Consider the following 23,824-nt stretch of genomic DNA (forward strand, 5'->3'; position numbering starts at 1 on the left):
ATTTGTGTCAATATTATCCAACACTTTTTGACATCTAAATACACAAATTGGAATTGAATGCTGTCGCTCAAAACTCGGTAGCCAATCAGCAGGCAGCTTCCTAAGGCCCGCCCATGGTCAGAACTACAAACGAAAACCAAGGAAGCGCAAATGCAAAATAGTCGGAGCGAGTGGAATTCTGATCATTGCAAACAAAAAGTGTATTTTCAAACAAATAAAATACAATCATTTTGAATGATTAAATAGATATTTTATTTGCAATTCATAAAGTGTTCTTCTTAAAAAAATGTAGCTTGCTTCGTGAAAAGTGTTGTTTGCTAATACTGACACAAATCTAATTCCATAGTAAAACACCATGAAGAAAGCAAACAAATTTGACAGTGACAATCTAAATCTAAATGACAAGATAGTCCCTTCATTATTGTTTTGTAGGATGTGATAAAACATGGAAGTGTTATAGTGTTATACCAAACCCCTCACCATCACCATCGATCTATATTGGAAATTTGAATCGATAACGTTACCTTAAAAACTCCAAGTTTCTCCTTAACGACAACTAATCGGAAGTAAAGGAGCTGGCTTATCTTTCAGTGGAAGTGCTGAGTGATATTGTAAATCGAGAGGAAGTGTGGCGTTTATATTTAAAAAGCGTATTTGTCAGATGTTTTGTCATTGTTGGCAGCCGTCATCTGCTTTCAAAACAACCATCCCCGGAGCGCAATGAAACCCGGACCAGGTTCGGCCCTTTTGGATCCAGTTTGTTCAGTAATGGAAGGACACGTTTGAAGAAGCCAAGTCACGGCGAGGAGGCGGTGCCTAAATTCAAACATGGCTATTGTTTTTCACATGTATGAGTGATGAAATGTGATTTAGAAGATATTATAACGGCCTCTTGGGAAGTTTGAAATAATCACTTGCTCTGATTGCAATCCAGTGGTGACCTGGGACAAGATGCAATCTGCAATCATGCCGCACAGGAAATTTGTCACAGCAGCCAGGTTGGTATTATGTGATGTAAATTTAAATTCAAATAATAATAATAAAAAAATAATCTTCCAGGGTCAGAACGAATTTGCCTGGGCCTGTTGCCCAGGTAAGGCCCATATATGGGACACAATAATTTGGCAAACACCGTTTGGCCAAAATCCAAGGAACCACGAACACGGTCCAACATTTCCAAACACAATAGAGTTCGGTTCATTTGATGGTTCATTCCATTAAAACTGCCTTTAAGTTCAGTGCTGTTTACTACGATCCACATCAACATAGTTACATTAACATCAACTCTGGCAACACTCTCATCATCTTATAACTATGTCCTCCTACTTTTCAAATACCTAATGTAGTGAAAGAGGCATATTTGTCTCAATGCAATGAATGTTTAAAGCTGTTGTGTGGAACTTATTAAGACAAACAAATGTCAGTTTGATTCATATGAGGGGTGGAAGAAACAAAAATGAAATGATAAAAATGCCTCTAATGTTGAACATATAAATGAATACTAGTTAAGCCCTTGCTCAGATAGACAGATATGTAACTTAATTAATCCTCAAAGGGAAAATAGGTTGTCATAGCAGCACAGCACCTATGCGCATTACTCTTAGAAAAACCCTTTGTCACTCCAAACTGTATACTTTCCACTTATGCCACTTTTCCATTATACAGTTCTAGCACTACTCGGCTCTACTTGGTTTGGTATCAGACACATTGTTTTCTTACTTCATAGAAACTCTTTAACGTGGGCAGGGTCGTTACAGACGAATCCGGCGAGCCGTTTGTGTGTTTCGCCATCTAGCGCCGCCGCCGCCATGACTGCGGTGGCACGTCGTCTGTCACTCTCTGCTGTCCTGCTCCGTTCTGCACAGTGGTCACGGTCACTTCTCCAAACAGTGTGCCTGCTGCAGCCTTTTGCAGCTGAGAGGTCTGCATATTAATTCAAATTGTAGGCCTACTCAGTCACAAATTATAATTATAAAGTTATAAAGTAACTAAGCAGATGACAATGTAATGTAAAATTACAGATTTAAGAAAAACTCCTAAAACTATGAGTACTCCAAAATAAATTACAGTAATGTGAGTAGTTGTAATTATTTATCTCCACCACTGATTAACTCCTCTACTTGATGTTTACATTGTGGTCATTAAACTACCATTTTCGTTAGACCGCAGGCCTGGTTGGTAACAAAATGCTATTGTTGTGACTAGTTTCTATTGTCCAACTACGCAAAATCAAAACCTACTTTTAACTCCATTTACTAATTTCCGTTTAATGCACATCCATTTTGTCTTTTTCCATTTCCATTTCCCTATTTCTAAATGGTCATCGGGTAACAGCTCATTTTCCAATTTCCGGTTTCATTTTCTCAAAATGTAAATCCGTTGGCACACAAGCACACAGACCATAGAGAGCATAGAACTTAATCAGGACGTTAATGGGCGTGGTTTTGAGCAGAAGGTGGCTCACCGCTGTATTTTTCACTTTTTTACTTCCACCCTTGCGAAACAATTCCTTAAATGATAAGTGTCAATTGTGTGTTGTAAATCAAGGGTGTAAAGACGAGGTGAAAATAAAATATAGTAATTTATCAGTTAAGTTTTCGCTTCACATCCATGTTTAACGCTGCATTAATTAAATCACATCTATTTTACCACTGCAGCTTTTAATTCACCTTTTTTTTTTTTTTTCACACTGCATTTTTATCATTACATTTTTGTTACTTCCAACCCCTGTACATTCAAACCATTGTCTAATGAGTTTGCACAATGATGATTATGGTTATCAGCTCCACATGACTCTCTCTGTGTTTCTCAGTATAGCTATTGGGAGCTTAAATTGGTGAAATTGTCTCTGGAGTCAGTGATGAGTTCAGTTTGAAGAATGTTTTGAAGACAGCTCAGAACTGAGGAGAACACATGCACGAGCAGCTGGACATTGCCTCAGATTTTGCCAGGACTGATAAATATAGTCGTCTCTTCTTTAGAACCTGGATGACACAAACTGTATCTGACACATCTAAGGTCCGATTTCTGTGGAGACAGCCTTGAATAGACCAGAGTTATCTCCCTTTAGCAAGAGTTTAGGAGCAACAGGCAAGAAAGTAACAAGTGTGAAGAATTGATGGACTCAACAGACAATTTCCAAAGAGTTCCAACTGGAAATCAATACCAGAAAAAAAACTAAATAATGGCTATAGTCAAGGACACAAAGGAGAACCATCTACTAAGGAGTACAACTACAAAAGGTTATAAGATTCAAATATTTACATGATGGAAGAACAGAATAATAACTCAACAACAAAACTCACCAAACGTTATGCACTGCACCTTTAATGAGAGTAACTACAAGTCAAAGATTTCTGTCTATCAATCTATTTTTTTTCATTGGGGCGTCGCCAATATCTCAGTAACCAATGGGTTTGAACTATAAAGTTTGTGCTGAACAATATTCTTAAATGTTGGTGTTATATTAAAGGCTTTAAATTAAAAGTGGTGTTAAATATTTCACTTAAATGAAACAATATTATGATTTTTATTTTCTTTGGAGGTCACACGACTTCCTTAAGCAATTCCATGTAAGTTGGATTATCGTTTTGTGATATTCACATCTGCAGAGTGCTCGCTGGCTGGGTATTTTAATTGTTTTCCTCAAGATTATCGCTCTCTTAGCAACAAAAAGTAATTAAAATAGTTTTCGCTTGAGCAAATCAACCCACTCAGTTAACGTTAGAGGAAAAATTGTCATCTTAAACATCTTACCAGACAACCTCCATTAAATTTGCATGTGGCAACATAGCTTTTTACATAGATTTTGGATGGATGGTCAGTCAGTTAGTCAGATAGTCAGATAGTTAGTTGGACAGGCAGATGAGCTGTTGGATGGACAGATGGATGGTTGCAGGCACCCTACAATGCCTACAATATAAAATATAGAAAATAAATAAGAGATAAAATGCAAATATACCTGCAATATACAAACATTTTACAAAATATTAGAAAAAAATGACAAAAAAGTCCAGCTGTGTGAAGAACGAGAAAATAAAATATTAATGCAACCAAATCAGCAATGGTGAATACATACATACATTCATTTTATGAATATGACGATAAAAGATTAAATAAATCGTCTATGTATCAGTCATGGTTTTCCATTGCATGCAAAACCCATTTTGACATCATGTTTTTTCTTCTGACACAATTAAAGTATTTTTCTGGAATTCAAAGCTCGAAAGTGTTGCTTTCACGATTTCATGTAAAACTAGCATTGTGGTTATTTGTGTTATCATGAATATAATGATTGAAATAAACATATTTTTACAGTTAAGTCATGTTTTAACATTACTAAATGTGAATGAATGTACCCTTATTGTAAAGTGTCACCAACGTGGATGTCAAATCAAATTTCCTCTTCGACTTGCCATCATCACAAATACATTTGCAGTCTTAACCCATGTTGTTTACCCGGGAGATGAGCAGGGGGATGTTTGTCTGTTTCAGTGTTGCAGCAGGATCGGTCAGCCGCAACCCAGATCAGTGTGCAAACACTTCTGTAATCAGAAATTTGTATCTAAGTATATCCCTTTCCTTCTCCAACTACAGTGCAATTTCATGGTGTGTCGTGCTTATTCTCTCAAGATGTTTGACCCCTTGTGGAACCATTCTGAATTTAATTTGTGGGGGAGAGAGAGAGAGTGAGAGAAAGAGAGAAAGATCCAAAACACAACAGACATCGAGTCTGCGAGTTAAGCCTCCCATACATGGAAAATCACTGTGGGGGCACAGGGTGTGATTTGTTGGAAAAGCAGTTTATTTCTAAGAGGATTTGTGCTGATGTCCACACAAACACAAACAATGGAAAGGCTATTATCCCATCACAAACTGTACAATAATAGTGTACAATAATGTTTTTAATTACAACATTTTTGTCCCCTGATATTGCACGCTATATAATGGAAATTTATACGGACAACTTGGCTTTACAAGAGTTGAACATGTGTTGTATTTGATTATTTTTCCTGTCTACAGTACACGTTCCAGAACGAACTGTGTTCAAATAACAAAACCTGTGTTTCAAAGGCCGTTGTCTTTTTTTTTTTTTATCTCTTTCCTGCATTTGTTTTAAATCAGTAGAATGTAAAAATTAAAATCAGTAAACCAACAAGGTATGAATGTATTAATAAATACATTTTTATCCAGTTTCTTTTATTTCTAAATGTGACCATAAAGCCAAACCTGACACTGCTGAAAACAACATCTCTGAGGCCTTTAACTGGTCGTTCAGGGAGATGAGAGGGGCGGCAGCCTCGGGGGGGGGTGGAATGCTTGGCCGCTCAATATTCCCAGCAATCAGGGTTATCTGACCTCTTTATGCTGTACAGCAACTGTTATTAACATACACTATGTGATTACATTGTGATTGGACAGCGCAAAAAACACATAAAGTCCAGATTGAAACACTCCCTGGAGGCATTAAAAGCCTGATTACCTCGGCAACTTCTCCAAGTCCATTATAATAAAATCTAAAACAGGGAATCGCTTCAACATGACCATAGAGTTAAATCAACACTTGACCCAGGCACATGAGTGTTAACATCCGCTGTTCAATGGTTTTACTTATTACATGACTTTTGTGATGGATTGCACATGCCACACCATATTTCTCCATTATTATAAGCCTGAAATGATTAATCCATTAATCAATGACTTAACATTAAAGATACCATACGTAACAGCTCTTTAATTAAAAACCTAAAAACAAGATCAGTGTAATATATTTTGTTGAGCAGTGTACTGTATTTCTACTCAACTTAACCTTTTTGTCACCTTTCATGATTCAATATTCTTTTATTGTCATGTAGGCAGTAATGACATGTTTTTTGCACTCGGTTTTTAGGATGAAGTAACTGTAAAATCAAATAAAACTGTCTCTGCAATAACTTCTGACTCAAATCTCCCATGAAACAACAAGGTGAGGGACAAAATATTTGGTTCTACTAGTAAGCTAGTTGTCTTTTTTTTATCTGTCACTAATAGATCACGAATAACATTGCCATTTGCAGCGCATTCTGCCACCAAAGACGCAAGACAACAATTCCCATGATCCCAAGCTGTGTCTTCTGTTATTGTTTTGATTGAGAGACACCAGCAGCAGAAATGATGTACTGTTTGTCTGAACTTGTAGAGGTGGGAAAAATATGAGAATTCACTTGCCGGTGGGTGGTGGGGCTTGTACCATATTTTTGGGAGATATTTCAGATGAATCAGTTCTCTATCAGAACACTTTTAGCACATACATAAAGAAAATCTAATGCATGAGAACAGCATCAATACTTAAATTCAGGATTGGATGGAAAATCGTATTTCATGATAATATCCTTAGATGTTACGTCTGCTTTCTGATCTCAAGTAAAAAATGGTTGAATAAAATCAAGATTGATGGGACTGGAAAGAATGAAAGGGAAATTATAATTATAATTAGGGGTGTCAAATAATCGCGTTAATTGCGATTAATTAATTACAGTCATATTTACCGTGTTATGTTGTTGTGTCGTGAGAGTTCTCGGACATTTACATTTCAAAAACGCCCCGACAGCACCATTAATAAAGGTAAAGTGATATGCCTTCTGTGTAAGAAGGAGTTTGCTTACCACCGAAGCAGCTCCAGTTTAGCCTAGCACGTCAATGCAAAGCCACAGCTAACGTTAGCAGCGAAGACGTTAGCAATTTAGCGAACCGTAGCAAAGCTCTAAACTGGAGGAAAACACCCCACGTATGAGCATGTATGCGACCGACAGGCTACTTTATATGGACCTGATGTTTTAACAATAAATTACTAAAGTCTTTTATAAAGTTTTTATATCAATCTTTTGATCTGCCACAATAATGAATTTAAATGAAAATACCTCAAGTTGAGGGCTTTTCTCAGTAATTTTTAGGTGAGATTAAAAAAGAAATAAATTAGATCAATTAATTACAGAGCATAATTAATTAATCGCTCTTTTTTTTTTAATCTCTTGACAGCACTAATTACAATCATTACAATTATTCACTTTACAGCCTTAAAATTGCAGCTTGAGATTTGCAAATGAAGCGCACACGGCTTCATTGCAATCAGAAAACTAAATTATAATAATAAATAAATTTGCCCAGAGCTGCTCTACAGTGAGGAGGCACACATTATTTACAAGAATCGAATCGACTATGTGACAAGTCTGAACGCAAGACAGGTGAACAGGTCACCGTGGTGAACCGTGTCAGGGCTGTGATGCTCCGGTCATCGTCAGACAAGATGACAGGTCATCATTGGACCTGTTTGCACTCACGGGTGTGTCTGCCTCATCCATGCATTTATGGCTCGCATCAATATCGCTGCTAAACGTGTTTAACAGAATAAGGACAACATTTCTGAATGTATCCACATTTTTGATTTACTGTGAGTAGCTGAAGTTGCAGCCTGGTCTGGAAAAAAAAAGTCGCTATTTCACCATTTCTGTTTGACTGCTATACTTAGTTTTATGTGTGTCGTGTCAACAAACTTGTGACGTATTTCAAATATTGAGGCAATGATATTAGCAGGTGGTTGGGTGTTGGTAGTGGCAGTAACACAGGGAGACATCAGAGAGGCTGCCAACCACAATTCAAGACCATGTGTTGGTCAATTTGTTGCACACTGTAGCTGTGTTATGATAGCCTGACTAACGCCAGACTGGAAGAGTCCCACTTCCAAGAGGTATAATCAACGGATGTAGATAAAAATCCCTCTGCACACAATGTATACAGAGCAATGGAAAACGTGTCAACAAATGTGCTTGTTGTACTTTTCTACAGTAGTAATGGTGTCTAGCGACTTTTGCCTGGGGGAGCTCTAAAGTGGAAGCAACAGCTAAACTGAAAGACAGCTGCTCTTCGGTGGCCACCATGTTGGTCGCATACTAAAGCTGCTAGACGCCACTTCTCTGTCGCCATCGTGATAAACCTGTTGGTTCCTGAGATTCTGTAGTTGGCCAAAATGGCGTCCTTGCCAGACGTGTCTGCAGGGCTAAATCAAATTGCTGACAGATTTGGCTGTGTTCACCCAGGCTAGTGCTAGTGCTAGGGGAGCACAGAGAATGTGGGGACAATATGAAGGGAAAACCATTACCCTTTCTTAACTCTTACCAAGTGCTTTTGGTGCCTGAACTTAACCATATCCATGTCCAGGAAAAGGTTATATTGATTTTCTAGTCTTACTCAAAGCACTTTAGATTACGGATTTGCCATTCACACAACACACTGACATGCAGCGCTTTTTCTATCACACATATATGATAGATACCCATCCATACCACGCTGCCATTGGGAGCCGCTTGGGGTCTCTGAGATTAAATGTACATTTATTTACAGTGGACATGTGAATAAGTAACATTGTTTATGTTTAGAAACGTGATTTCACATGTATTTTTGATTTGCAGAAATGTATAATTATGATCCTGCAACTGTAAAATGAAGGCAGGAAATCTGATGCACTCTGCTCAAATGTATTTTCCCATGTGTGACATTACCATACCACAGTCCTGGTTAGTCAAAGAGCTGTTGAGAGATCTGATGCATAATTAGTTAAAAGCATGTCTTTCGTATGATATCATGGAAGACATGTTTCCAGCCAAACTAAAAGGCAAAAAGGGCCCAAAAGCAGCTTGAAAAAAATTAGTGTCTTTACTATAACAAACTAACAAAAAGGCAAAAAGTAAAACACAAAAAAAAAAATCTTGAAACACAGGGAGTACAGTAACAAAGTGACCTGAAACAAAGAAATTAACCAACAAAGACACTGGGGAGCACAGAGACTAATACACTAGGAATAATCCGACACTGGTGAGACAAATAAGACACCGGTGAAACACAAACAGGGCAGGGCAGAAAATCAAAAGGGAAAACGCTAACAGAAAAGCAGCATAGGCTGCTGGCTGGCTGGTTCTACATGGAGGTCAGCAGCTGAACTAAACACTAAAGGTTAAGAAAGAAAGAAAGAAGAACAAAAATCCAAAGACAACTGTCCAAACGATGGTGGCCGACAGGCGCAAACACACTGCAACGACCCAAAACACATGCAGGGGGAGGAACAAGCTGCAGATTTAAAAACACACGCAGAAGCGAAAACACACACAAACCCCAAAACACGCAGGACAGAAAACACACACAAACCCCAAAACGCAGACAAGTCCCAAAACACTGACAAGTTCCAAAACGCTGGCAAGTCCCAAAACGCCGACAAGTCCCACAACGCCGACAAGTTCCAAAACGCCAACAAGTCCCAAAACGCCAACAAGTCCCAAAACGCCAACAAGTCCCAAAACGCCAACAAGTCCCAAAACGCCAACAAGTCGCAAAACATTTGTTTGCCCCTCTCAGGTGACAGAAACGACAACGGAAGCGTACTCAAAAACGTAAGTGCTCTGGTCTGACGGAGCGCTCGTTTTCGTGCAACTCTGCGACCAGCCGTTACGGTGCTCAGGGACTACTTAATTCTTACTTTATTAAAATACCTTTATTAAGAGGTTCTATTATCTAGAACCAAAAACCTTAGTGTTTTTTTTTTGTATAGAAATATTCATGCTTCCCAGATAATATTTTAGTTATTTTTCTGTCGCTAAAGGTGTGTGCACTAGCGTCACCTTTACTTTGTGTTTAGTCAAAAGAAATGTAGTGCTACCTCTCTTAACTTACATTCTTCTTGGTAAAAAGCAGCATGTCACCATTGTAATTGTGATCATCAACATAGAACGCTTTCATTAGCATTTTAGCTCAAAGCATCACTTTGCCTATGTATAGCCTCATACAGTCACTGGCTGCACATGTTCATCAGTGCATAACTCCTTTGAATTAGCTGGTTACCCTGACGTAGCGAGGTTAAGTCCCACAGTCTGCAGAAAGTGGAGCAAACAGGGACTTCGACTAATTAAATCTACAGAGCACAGTAATTAACAGTGCAATTATGTAATTATTTTTTAAAGGAGTGGGATGGAAACGATGTATCCACGCTGAGTGCTATATGCTACAGCGGGGAAAAGAGAAAGTGCTCACCCACCATTTTTGTAATTCGGTGTATTTTTTTTCTCCTACAAGGCTTCATTACAGAGTTTCTATTAGAGGGCGAATGATGGTCGATTTTTAAAGGCTAATAGAATAACGATAGTTTGAAGCAAGAAAGCCTCCTAATCCCCACTTCCAAAGGACCAAATGGATACATTTTGTTATAAATAAATTCATGCAAATATCATATATCATTTATATATACTGTATATTGATATACCAATTATATATTAAATATATAGACGTTTCAAAACCTGGCTATGAAGTACAATGAGCCAAAAGAGGCCGACACATCTGGCTTTAATGCATGTCCGTTCTGGATAGACTGGATTTATCAGCACGTCAGGGGTTTTATTAGTAACACACCTGAGTGCAAGGCCAAGTTTGGTGCCCTTTAAGCCAAGGTAAAATGTGTTTATTATGATGTTGTGTATTTACTCAAGCGTATCTTTTCTTTCTTTGCATTACGTGTGTGTGTGGGTGGATGTGTGTTCGCTTGAACAATGTGTGCTTTTTTTACTCTTGTAGTTGTTCTTGCAGGTTACCCGATTACCTGAAACCTCATTGTTACATGTTGCTTAGTTTGAGGACAGTTGTGGAAATGTTAAGGGCTTCTGTCGTTGCTATTGGAATTGTAGTAGATTATTTTTTTTTACAAGGCTAAATGTCTTATTTCCGTTACCTGTAAATAAAGTTTGCATTCGTTAACAGCCTACTGTTGTTTGTTTTGTGCTAGGTCTATCAGTTGCATCTATCAACAGGCACACATAGGGCAGCATCCACCTGCTGAATACTTTCCTGCAGGCATGCCCTTAACTGTTGTTTTTTATAGCATTGTTACATCACATTTGTTCAAAGCATAAATGACTCGCCTTTATCACTTTGAATAAACACGAATTTTATGCCACTTTTTTGCCTGTCTATTAGGAACAACGCACTATTATTACACACCATATGAAGCAGTGGCTATGGGTCGTCAAGAAATCGTCACAGTCAGCCTGATAACCTCAGTGCTATTGAACTACTGCTCCATGTATTTAGATTTTTTACTAAACTGTGAAGTCCATAGTTTCCAGTGGATCATTTAATGTTAGATAGTTGATGATTACAGTCATTCACCAGATTTGCAAATGGAGTGAAGCGTCCAGGAGCATGGGTGAGATAGATATACAATCAAGTCTTACATGTAATCAATTACATGATCATTTTCCTATAGTAAAAAGGTAATAAAAATTGACATTTTTAATAGCTGTTCCACCAATATAGATATTTTGAATGCATCAGATTATTACATTTTGTTGGTAATGTCAAAGAGTATGTTGTATAATTGTTTATACAACATATGAGTGAATATGGATTTTCAGTATGTTGAGATTAAAGGCATTTTCAAAAGAAAACAACAGAATTAACATTGGTAAACATGAACACTAACACTTTAGTTCAGTGGTTCTCAAACTTTCTAAACCAAGTACCACTTGAGAAAATATTAAGCTCTCAGAGTAACGCCCACTATCGCCAACATTAAAAAAGGATACAGACTTTTCACAGGAGGCAGATTTATTCCCACTAATATAATTTGCTGTCTCATCATCCTCCCCTTTCTCACATAATGCTTCACACACTGGTATAGTGAAATTGGATTAAGATGCAGCAAGAGACAAATTGACTCAAATAATTATTATTTAATTTATTATTATTTATTTTGATATTTGTTTCATTTTCCTTAGCTCCACTCCAATCACATACCCTGGTATATACAGTAGAACTTAACTGAAACATAAATATGGCTTGTTTTGGCCAACCCCTGAATAAGACCCACAGGTAAAAAAGCTACTTGATAACACACATTCAAGGTACCAGATTGTGTACCAAAGTTTGAGAACCATGGCTCTAGAGCATCTGACTAAAATGAGAAGTGGAAAGAATAGAAATTCGGGGGAAAAAAAACAAGCCAATACCTGCATACTTTCCAATGCAGTCCTTTGCCTGGTGGAACCAAAGTTGCTATGATGTACAGAAGCTGCATATGGATAATAAATCCATAATACATGCATTGTGTCCCAATAGAGATTCCATACACAGCACATGAAACAGCAGGTACAAAGAGATTTGTAGACAGCTTTAACAACTATGCAACACATCACAGCAATAATCTACAGTCCATAAAGTTAGTCAAATCCACACCATGACCCAGAAATAAATGTTTTCTAGTAAAGTGAGTTGATTTCAAAATGATCTTGTTTTATTAAGAAGTCCCACTTAACACTTGTCTGGGATTATTTGCTGTAAGAGCCACAGTAACAGCATAATTGGATTTAAAACAAGAATAATGCATATTATACCCATCCTGCAGCTCTACAACTAAAGTTAATCTCCGTGAAATCGCCTTTTTAAAAACACATCCTGCAATTGAATATGTTGGTGAAGGGAATTATTTCAGGGTCAGAGGCCTTCAGGTTGACCTGTCAATCACATTTGACCAGGCACTGGTTGACCAAAAAGACAACAGGTAGAACAAACGGACATAAATAATGAGTACTTCCTCATTATCAGAGATTAAAATATCTTGACCACACTATTGATTTATGAGATAAGGACGTGAACAGACAGTGTTGAAAGATTTAAATTGAGCATGTGTTCTCTCTATGTGAAGGTAACATTATATAGAGCATCTCTATATACTTCCCATATGTGGTGTTCTTATAATAAAAGTAACATGCAGAGAGTTATTGTGGTTCATAGCAGCTATCTTTAGATTGGGCTGTTGCCTCTAGCAAATGTGTTGAAACATTTTCCGTCGCTCTGCATATGCGATGTGGATTATCTGTCTGATTGGTTGAAGGTCTATCCAATTGCATACAGAGGCATTTTGATCTACAACCATTGGTCATACCTCTTGGAAGTGAGTGGTTACTATACCTTATACAGACTACATCTCAATCGCAAATGGCTGCACTGCATCTGCAGTAATCCCTCTCAATCTTCCTCTCTTTTTCCACACAAACAATTTCTGACCTCTAAATATCCAGAGAGTTATTCAGCAGGTACTGTAGATGTAGTCTGAAGAACCTTATCCTTCAGCTGCGTGCAACAGCTCGTCATCGCTGCTGCAAAGTGCAGGAGATTAAACTGTAAACATGCTCAGTGATCAATCACAATGATCAGTCGTCATTATCACACTCCACAACAGTGTGTGAAAGGAACCCACGCATCCCTCGTGAAGAGGATCTGGCACCATGGCAACATTTCGCAACTGGAAGTTCAGAGGCGTAGCCTGCAACTAGGAATCCATCACACTGGTGTCCACTTGTGACCCAAACATTATATTCTATTCAAGAAAACCTGAAACTAGTGATTGAGACCATTAGCTCCTCAGACAAATATTTACTGATGTTTTAAATAGGAGGTAGGCTCATTTTACCATAGACTTCCAATCAAACTGAGTGCTTTTTTGCAGCAGACTCACCCCCTGGTGGAATATTTTCACTTCCTAAATTGGCTTCAGGAGGAATCCAGAAGACTAGGTTCCTTTTTTTATATCCAGCCTATGATTCACATACAGATAACTGTTCATAAAGATGAAGAAACTCAAAAACATGCACGTGGTGACAAAAAAAATAAATAAAAACATATGGGTTGTAGATGCAATCTCCCAACCATAATTGTACCACTGTATGACATGAAAGTCTTGGCCTGGTCATTTAAAAAGTCCCAAAATATTCGCTGTTGCTCCAGAGGCTAATTCATCTCCAGATGACATATAGCCAAATCCAGACTAAAACGGCTAACGGGTGTCCAGATAATACTCTCTTATAATTGGGCCCACTGCTATATTTATTTTTTAACGATTGTTTATTAAAATAAAGATACCCCAGAAATACTGCTGCAGAGTGGAGGAAAACAAACAGGCGGACTTCTTGCAGAGAGAAGGGCCCATGTTCCTTGCCACTGAATGAGCTTATTATGGATGTTTTAATGGAAGAACACACTTCATTAGTCAACACTTGTGGTTAGATTTTGCTGATGCTGGTGTGTGTTAACCATAGATTGTAATAGACAATGTGATCCTCCCTTAGCGGGGAGAGGAAACTGATTAGGGAAACAATTACAGACGCATTCTCCTCAGAATCCCCACAGAGCAGCAGCCTCCCTCCCTGGTTGTCCCAGGTTGTGGAACGAAATCCTGGAAAGGAACAAAGTGAAATGTGTCACCTGTGATTTCTCCTCCAGACATTTCCTCCAACTGCTGCCCATAAAATGCTGGACGTAATAGTTACATTTAAGCACTTATTATGGATAAAAATAAAACAGTAAATATATTTCAGTGAAAGGTGTCTTGATTACGGAGTTTCCACTGTAACCCCAACATGGATGACAGGCAGAACACAGATAGGTGGATGTTTGCGACATTCAGTGCTCCTCAGGAAACACAGAGCTGGGTTCACTCAGGCTGGGCATCGAACCTCAACACCTCTTCCTCTACATTACCTAATATCAAAAGATGTGATGCCATATTTCAATAGTCAATAAGCATACAGCATGCGGTTTGACCGGGATCTAACAGTGGTTATGACTGGCTGTCTCGAGGTGTGCAGGAAGCCATTGTTATAGCAAGGGTTATAAATTAAACAGTGTGCACAACTGATTTACTGTGAAACAAATGAGACAGAAGCAATTAATGCTTATAGTCCATTTGCCATCTCCAAATCCCATGTTGGGTTCAGTAAAGTTGCTCAAAGTTTCCGAGTTGGAAATTTGAAGTTCCGACGGCAAATATAATGCAATATTTAACTCCTGTGAAATGCCATCAGGCAGCTCTGAGGTGAGATTGAAAAGTGTTCTGTAAACACGGCTATGCTTCAAGAAATGTCTTCATCCACATTAAACCAAAACGGACTCTAAACGATATAGTATATGCTAGGCCTGCTAGTCCATTGAGGTAAAGACACGGACCATGTGCATTAAGCATGCATACTGTGTTCAAAAAGTGCTGTGTTCCTTTTTTTTTTTCTTAAATAAAGCTTTATTGGAACATGTATACACTACAATGTATACAATTACAAAAACAGAGGCGGAATGAACCAAGCCAGGGCGACTAAGGAACGAAAATAGTAGTTATCAAAATGAAAACAGACCAAACAATTTCCAAACTCAAGAAGAGAGCAAGAAGGAGCTATGATATCATAATTTTCCCAAAGTAGCATATTGGTTGTGTACACAAAAACGCAAGGATGGCATTTTTTTCCCCCAAAAATAGCATTTTAAAGCTCCCAAAATTATGTTGTCATGTGGATAAAAAGCTGAAACGATTCAAAACTTTTGCTGATTCTGCATCTTTTTCTCCCCAACCTTCCCTGACAGTCAACTACAGTCATTGGAGATCTCCTGGTTGTTAACAATGGTCATTAGAGTGTTACGGTTGTCAGAGTTACATGACACTAAATTAGTCAAGTTGTTTATAGGTGGTGTCAACATTGACAGTCCTCTGTTGAGAGGTGGTTTGACATACAAACTTTCAGGACTCAAGAAGTCTCTTGGATAAGAGGTGAAAGGGCTTTGGGAAAACTACAAGTCCAGTTGCTACTGATTCAGTGACCTTTGGATAACGTAAAACAAAGAGAAATGCATTATACCACATGCATTTCCCAGGCAAGAGGATGGAACAATAAATGAATAACAGGTCAACATGTGAACGGAACAAAAACACACATATGAAATCCCAATTTCCCAAGCAACTTAGCCACAGCAGCTCACACATCTGTACAAAGATGAAGTATACTTTCAGACCTCAGAATACTGTGGAGTTTGCATCATTCCTCTCACAAATAAGTGAAGCAGGAAGGAGCTCAACAGAGAGTGAGGGTTGTACAATTTTTGCTATCAAGGTTGAAGGAGGCCCTGGAGTCTTTGATGAGTGAAGTTTAAGGGATTTATACTTGGCCAAGAAGAACAGAGGCAACATCAACACATGCTACAAGGCCTGACACTACCTCCAATTCTGAAGATCAGTCCTAAACATGAAAATCATCTGTCTAATGACCTTTAACATATTTCAGGTTAGCTTCAGGACAACCTAACTCAAAGAAGTCCAGTTGCGTCCAACTACCTACTGATGGTTCTAATAAATAATATGTATCAACACAAAGGCTGCACAAGGGTTATGAATTTCCCTCACAGTGAGAGAGGATGTTGAACGACCTGGTAATGAACTGAAAATGTGTGTTTGTCACTTGATTTAAGCTCTTGAATCAAGCTTTTGTGAGTTGGCTGTTGGTGAGCACTAACATTAGCCCCAGTCAAGTAGCCGCTGGTTGTAAGCACAAGGAGTAAACACATCTAGTCAAAAACTCAGAGGACAAAGAAGCAACAGTGTGCGTGTGACCATATGAAACAACGCTGACTCAATCAGTGTCAGTCATGTGGTATTGTGCGATCCATTTCAATGCGCAAAAAGGATTAGCAGCGTCACATGTCGTACCATGCAGATTAACAACAACACATGACACCATTAGTCAACTAAATATATGCAGCAATGGAGAGTGACATTTTTCAGTGTGCGTCTGATTTGCTTTACATAAATTGTATCTTGTCGTTTGATACCTTATCACTGTTGGCAGCGATTTGAATGCTAAAAGCCTGTGTTGTGTCGAGTCATCCTGACATTTGCTCCACTAAGTAAAGTCCTGGAATGTGTTTTCATACAACAAGACACAGAAAAACACAAGAACATTCAGAGAGCACAGACTTCTGCCAAGGCTTAAACCCTTTTTCACCTGGGATTTACAATCTGGCACCTGAAATGTTTACATTTCACCTGCATGTAACTATTATCTTCTTACATAGGCATGGCATGCTGAGATATGCGCCTCTGAAGTTGTTAAATGGGACTTTTACCTTGTTGAAAATTTACATTTGAGCCATGGTTGTATACTTCATCATGTAAGAATAGACTAGTGTATTTCAAAAAGATTAGCATTAAATTAAAGTGTATAAGTGCCTTGATTACAGAGGACAATGCAAACATGTTTGTCAGTTTTTCAGACATAATGTGAACTTGAATATTTCATCTCTTTCAGTGTAATATAATATAGCCTGCCATAATTACCACTTGAAGGAGGTTGAAATTGGTAAATTATGGTGCGCATGTTGTATTGTGAACACAAAGAGACCCAGCATCAGGGTTGTTGTTGAGCTGCCTCGTTTAATTACGTTGAAGTGTCACTTTTTTGTGTCCATTTGTTGAGGTTTGTTTCGCCCTTTCTTCATATCCAACAATCAGAATTCATCTCTTACAACAAGATGACAAATCTATGACACCTCACTTAGATTTTCAGAAATGATTCTGTCTCTCTTGGAATGATTAACAAAAGTGGATGTATTTTTACTAAGAATGTGCAGCTGCAGCAGTAACTGCACACCTCTTGTGTAAAAACTAAAGACTTTTAGCTGAATAGTCTTTAATCTTTGGTATCTTTTTTTAATTAAAATAAAGATATTGGTAGAAAGCTTTTATTACACTCTTATACTCAGACAAAACATGAGCCTTGAGCTTTTTTCCTGCAGTTTGCTGTGTGTGTGTGTTTTTTTTTTGTTCTCTGCAGGTTTCTTTCTTTTTCTTTAACAATGGCAGAATTTACTTTGTTAATATCATTTTGTTATGTGTCTAACATGTGAATACAGAACAGTTAATTATATTGAGCCCAATGAACACATATCAGAATTCTGTAGCCAAATAAAAAAAAGGGAGTGAAATAGACATCTGGGGACTATTGACTATTAGCTGGAGTATTATTTCCTAATTTGAACAATTGAAATCAAAAGTGGTTTATAAAGAGTAAAACCAAGCATAAAACACTGGAATATGCATTTTCAAATTTTGACTATGGTATTGTAAATTGTGGTAGCATTGCACAAATTATATATTAAATATATGAAAGGCTATGGGAATCACATTTGTGTCAAACTTTCTCCAAGATGTTTTATATTTACCAGTTCGATATTTTGTGCTGTATGTGGGTTTACTCCAGGTTCTCCGGTTTCCTCCCACAGTCCAAAAACATGCAATATGGGGATTAGGTAAATTGGACACTCTAAATTGACCGTAGGTGTGAGTGTGAGAGTGGATGGTTGTTTGTCTCTTTACTGATGATTTACTGGCCATCTGTCCAGGGTGTATCCCGCCTTTCAGCCTATGTCAGCTGAGATTGGCACACCACCCCCCCGCGACCATCATGTGGAGGATAAAGCGGTAGAAAATGGAAGGATGGATATTTTGTGCAGTGCAGCCAAGAGGCAACCGATTGTAACGTCACCCATACAAATCCAAACTCTAATCCGTCACTAGCAACCAGGCTTCTATTGGACGACGCCAGCTGTTTATCACACTAATGTCCACATATTTGTGCTATACTTAACTTTGCACTAAATGGGAAGAGCCATCCATCCATCCATCTTCAATCGCTTATCTGAGATTGGGTTGCAGAGGGCCCCATACTTCCCTTTCCCTCGCCACATTGTCCATAAATTAACAACATTGCCATCATGTGCTACTGAAAAAAGATCTAGAACCACCTTTTGAGAAAGCAAAACTTGTTAACTGGCATTGTAAATAAAGTGAGAAGTAGAGTCTAATTATACATAGACTTACATTCAAACTTTCTGCAACCAGCTGAGAAGCCTCCTAAAGGCTATTCAGTGTATTTTCACTTGCTATTTGGCATCAGGAGGAACCTGGGAGACTATGTTCATTTTTAAAGCAGAACTAATTTAACAGCTTTGAAATCATTGTGATGATTAAATATTGTGGGGAGATTGGGGGTTGTCTCTTCCTGTCTGTCAGCAGAAAGCCAGCCTTGCATGATCAGGGCTGCAGCGATAGCTTTATTTTAGACGTTCCTCGTGGCAGAGCTGGCGAAAAAGAAGCAGCAAAAACCATTGTCGGAGCAAGAGAAATAGAGAAAACGACTGTCTGACCGAGCGAGGGGCCATACAATATTTTCGAATGGCAAGAATTTAGAAGCATGCAAAAATGGATGCTGACCGATATGGATATGGCTCCATGGCTTGTGTTGAAAACATTATGCACGTTGCCATGAGGGGGGAGGGGAGGGGGCATAAGCAGTTATTTAAGTAAGTAAGTAAAGCCGTAGACCATGGATGAATGTTTACGTTACAAAAAGAAATTGTTCTCCAAAACTGTAGGGGGAGCTCCATACAGAAGAAGGTGAAAATGCAACCAGACTCGCAAAGTTCCGCTATAATATATGATCTATTGGCGTATTTCCACCGGCTCTACTCGCCTCGCTTACGCCACGGCACGGTTTAAGTAGCGTTTCCACTAGCATACCTGGTACCAGGTACTATTTTTACTACCTGCTCCACCGAGGTTCCAAAAGCGTGCAGAGTAGGTACTATGCGATGATTGGTCAGACTGCCGGCCACTGATTGGCCAGAGTGCCATCACAGGAAGAGACGTCCCACACAGAAAACAAGCCGAACAGTGCCGAACTGTGAATCAGTTAAAACTACTTAACAATCCTAAAAACGTGGCTTAATCTACCAGGTAAATCTCTATATTTAACAGAGGAGTCTGGTGTATTTAGGGACAGCACCGCCGATCACGAGCGGTATCACAGACCGCTGCCGCTGTAGTCTGTGGAGTAGGAGTCTGTGCTCCAGAGACGTGTGGACAGAAATCAAGCCAAACAGTGCCTAACTGTAGATCAGTTAAAACTACTTAACAATCCTAAAAATGTGGGTTAATCTCCAACAACTACAGGAGTCTGGTGTAAAGTCACTAGTCACTCATTTGTGTGTGTGTGTGTGTGTGTGTGTGTCGCGTATAAAACAAAGTCACAGCAGTTTCCCGCAGCCGTGCAGTGATTACTCCGCCTACGTTGAGTGGGGAAAAAAGTAATAGTGCTGATGCCAAATCATTTTAGTAAATGTGAAGCTGTTTGGTTAATGTATGACCACAACTGCCATGTAGAAGTTTAACCTTTAGAATGACACATTAGAGTCTCAGTATATACTGTATATTGGCTTTTTTTTTGCAATCTTCCCTTTTGTCACGGGCTGTCTTCACTGGCAGAGTCGTAATTGCCACTAGAAATAAATGATTTCAGTGGGCAGTACACTTGGAGGTTGATCCTGACATTTTTGAAAAGATCACAGTTCTGTGTTTGCACATGCAGAACTTTAAGGAGTCATTATGCCTTTCACTCTCGAGAAGGATCTTGCTCAACTTTCAGCCACCACAGACAGGCTGAAATGGATCTTCCTCTTCCTCCGGCTTTCACAACAGTAAGAAAAGTGAATGGGAGGGAATTTTTGACCTTTTTCAGAGCACAGTCTGAAAAGTGATATGTGATTCAAATGTGTCAGGGAAAAGAACAAAATGAGAAGGGAGACAAGAGGGCAAGGAGGTGAGCAAATTACAGTGAGAGGGAAAAGTATGAAGACAGGAGGAGCATGTCTTATGAAGGATACCTTGCACTTTGAGGACTTTAAATCTAATTCATCTTCTTTGATCAAACAACATGTCAGTCAAGGTACATATGATTATTATGAATGAGAGTATGCTTCTTTAATGTCAACTGTCTCTCAGCAAAGGATGTGCTGGGTGCAGGGAAAATGTGGCTTGGTAAATCAAAAAAAAAAATGAAATTACCTTGAGCATGTGCTCATATTTTATTTTATAAGCCTACAGTGGTAAAGCTCTGATCTAGAACATAACAAATATCTTGTTACTACTCAATAAGAGATGTGACATCAGTTCCCCTGAGGGAATTTAAAGTCTGATTTCAAAATATCTTTAAAAGAAAATGAAAAAAAAAAACCGGATAAACATTTCTTTGCCAAATTTGCCCTCACATGCATCTCAGCTTTCAGATTGGAGATGCCTGATTAAAAGCTCTGATTAGTATTCACTGTTCACAGCATGTGTGATGCCAATTATCCACTGGGTCATTACCACTCTTGAGAGAAGTCACTTTTTAAGGGAAAAGGCCAAATTTTCAGCAGCAGTTGCTGTGGCTCTTTGGACATATTGACAAAAACAACTGAAACCAGTGCCCTGAAACTGATACAGCATGGAACTAGAAAGACGGTTACTATTTCTGCCTGTATCCGAAGACTTGTGAAATAAAGGATCAATGAAAGTGTAGTCTGTGGTGGTGTTTTTTTTTACCAGAAGATTCTTGGCCAAGGAGAACAGAGGCAACATCAAGACAAGCACACACACAGCCTGATGCTACCTCTAGCTCTGAGGATCCTCAGTCCTCAAGATGACACATGTAATCATCTGTCTACCTTGACCGTGAACATATTTCATTAGAATCAGGAAGACACAAACTCTAAAGTAATCTACTCTAACATTATCTATATTTTTGGTTACACCATGCTCTGATTGGCTTCTTACTGTCAAGGAATGAACACAGGTCTGGTCTAGTTTTCCTATAAACTGGGACTTTCAACTAACGACAGCTCTGTGTTTATAATAAATAATAATTCTAATTTTTCTTTAGGCTTCTCTCCTAAAGGTCTCCTCAGCGGATCACCTGCCTCCGTCTTGTCCACTCCTGTGACCATCCATGGATTAACCAGGAACAAGTAGGCTGAGGGACATTTTGAGATTCTGAAAGCTTTTCATCAATGTCTAACACGTGGAAATCTGAAAATATTTGAAGAAGATGTGGCCATTTGAATGTGGGCACTCGTCAAACTGCTTTAGGGAGAATTTTAGCCTCAAAGATTTATACCTTCTGGGAGCCAAGCAACAGAATCATCCCATTTACATAGCCCAACCCCATCCTGGTCTAAGATATCAGTGAAACCACACCTCTCTGTATGTGCTACTTCTCATCACAGAAACTGGAGCACATGTACTACTTTGTGAGCTACACTGCGACACAGAACAATACATATACAAAACATAAAAAACTGGACATAATAATCTCTTAACATTTGAAATGAAATAACTGTTGTTGTTTCTTTTCTTTTTGAAATAACAGTATGTAGTGCAGTTGCAGTAAATACAGTTTCATCGTTGCATCGTCCATTTTAGTCAGGAGGCTACTTTTAGTTGGAATATTTAATTTTTGGATTGTATATCCATACATTAATCTGTCTGTTGCAAAGATGTCAGCCCCATACCCCCGCCCTGAAGGCCTCAAAATCTGCCACCAACGCCTACAACGACAACAACAAAGTTTGTCTAAGTCTTAAGAGTTAGAAGGATGAAAGATAGATACACATTTCTAATATCAAATCAGATAAAATACATTTAAGTGGCTCTGTGTTGGTGTGGATGGTTCAGTCTGTTACTGAATGAGCTGAATGATGATGACGTGCTCAGACAGTTGGTAAATCATTAGTATCACAGTCAATACTTCATGTCATTGACACATTATTCAAGCACATCAGGTTGGTTTGTTATTTATATTAATAGCAGATGCTCACATGCTCCCGTTGCAGCTTATAATACGATCATCTGATGGAACACAAGTTTCGCTAACCAACTACAATGAGCTAGCCAGAGCTGGCCCGAGCCATAAGCAAATAATGATAATGAGAGGACAAATATTTTATCATTTGAAAGAAATGTAGATATCTTTATTAAAAAAAAAAAAGTAGATATCTTTAGATACATTTATATATCAGAATAGTGTAAATTGTATACATTTATTTTCAATTCAAGTCCAGTATCACCACACACAGTGATTCACTTTGAATATGAAAGTGCAAATTAAAAGTAGGCCATGTTATTTTACTCCCCCCAATGCAAAAAAAAAAACTAAACAAAAACAAGTGTGACAATAGTTTGGAGTAAATAACACAGCTATAATATAGTTAATGCAATTTATTGAGGTACATTTCAGATGGTGGGAGGGCCCCCTCCGAATCAAATTCAGCTTTGGGCCCCTTAAATGTTTGGGCCAGCCCTGGAGCTAGTTAATCAAGTAGCCACATAATGTTCTGAAACGCACAGGAGATTATAAAAAGACAGTGTCTAGCATGAAAAAAACACTAACGTAGACGTTAATGAAAACTCACCCCATAAGAAGATAGAAGGTTTGGGGTGCTTGCTTCTCATCGTTGGCATCATGTCGTCATCTCAAAGGTGTGTATGTTTTCCTTATGTTCATGTCCTGCCACTTTCTTTCCAATAATCCACCCGTTTCTGTATAAACTGAAGAAAGTTTGCAACGAAGAAGTCAAACTCCGAATGCTAACGCGTTAGCATAAAGTCTGCTACCTTGAATGCTAACCCTTAAATGCTAACTTCCGCTATGCGAGCGGCGTCGGCATGACCCGAAAAGTCACTGTCGTCGTTAAGATGTACTGCCACGATTAAGTTCTTCTGCGTTTGTCCATCTTCGTTCAACGGCGAACAGACACAGCTTCTCGAAGCACAGTAGCAGTGAGGAGCGGCAGCTGCATATTAAGTAGCCATGTGTTTTCTCTGTGAGCAGCTGATTGGCCGAAAAAACAACAAAACCACAGGAACGTGATATCACTGCACCCTCACTAGGAATCGACTCACAGCGATCAAACAACCCTAATTCAAATACAAAGTTTATGGTTTAAAAACCCACAATACTGTGATTTGAAGCATGTAGCTTCTTCGAATTTTCAACAGCACACCTGTAGACCTTCCATTTCACTTTTGCTGCTATTCTTCTGCCACACATCACACTGACTATAATTAATATAGCTAAAGATTAAGGGTTATGAATGTACCTCAGTCTGTTGGAAA

The 23,824-nt window shown here is 38.6% G+C and overlaps 1 long non-coding RNA gene across 3 annotated transcripts in view; it reads right to left on the reverse strand.

Annotated features, from left to right (window-relative positions):
* Nucleotides 1–23,475, reverse strand: part of LOC131459895 (uncharacterized) — a 122,406-nt gene extending 98,931 nt beyond the window's left edge. The window contains exons 1-2 of one of the 3 annotated variants that reach the window (XR_009240298.1): nt 23,337–23,475; nt 23,122–23,257 (exon numbers count right to left, since the gene is read on the reverse strand). This is a non-coding gene — a long non-coding RNA (uncharacterized LOC131459895). Of the gene's footprint in view, nt 1–13,083; nt 13,482–23,121 lie in introns of those variants that run through there. The other 2 variants (XR_009240296.1, XR_009240297.1) reach the window with 2 other exon arrangements.
* Between the last annotated feature and the right edge of the window lie 349 nt (nt 23,476–23,824).

Source organism: Solea solea, chromosome 5, assembly GCF_958295425.1.
Source record: "Solea solea chromosome 5, fSolSol10.1, whole genome shotgun sequence".
NCBI classification, from domain to species: domain Eukaryota; kingdom Metazoa; phylum Chordata; class Actinopteri; order Pleuronectiformes; family Soleidae; genus Solea; species Solea solea.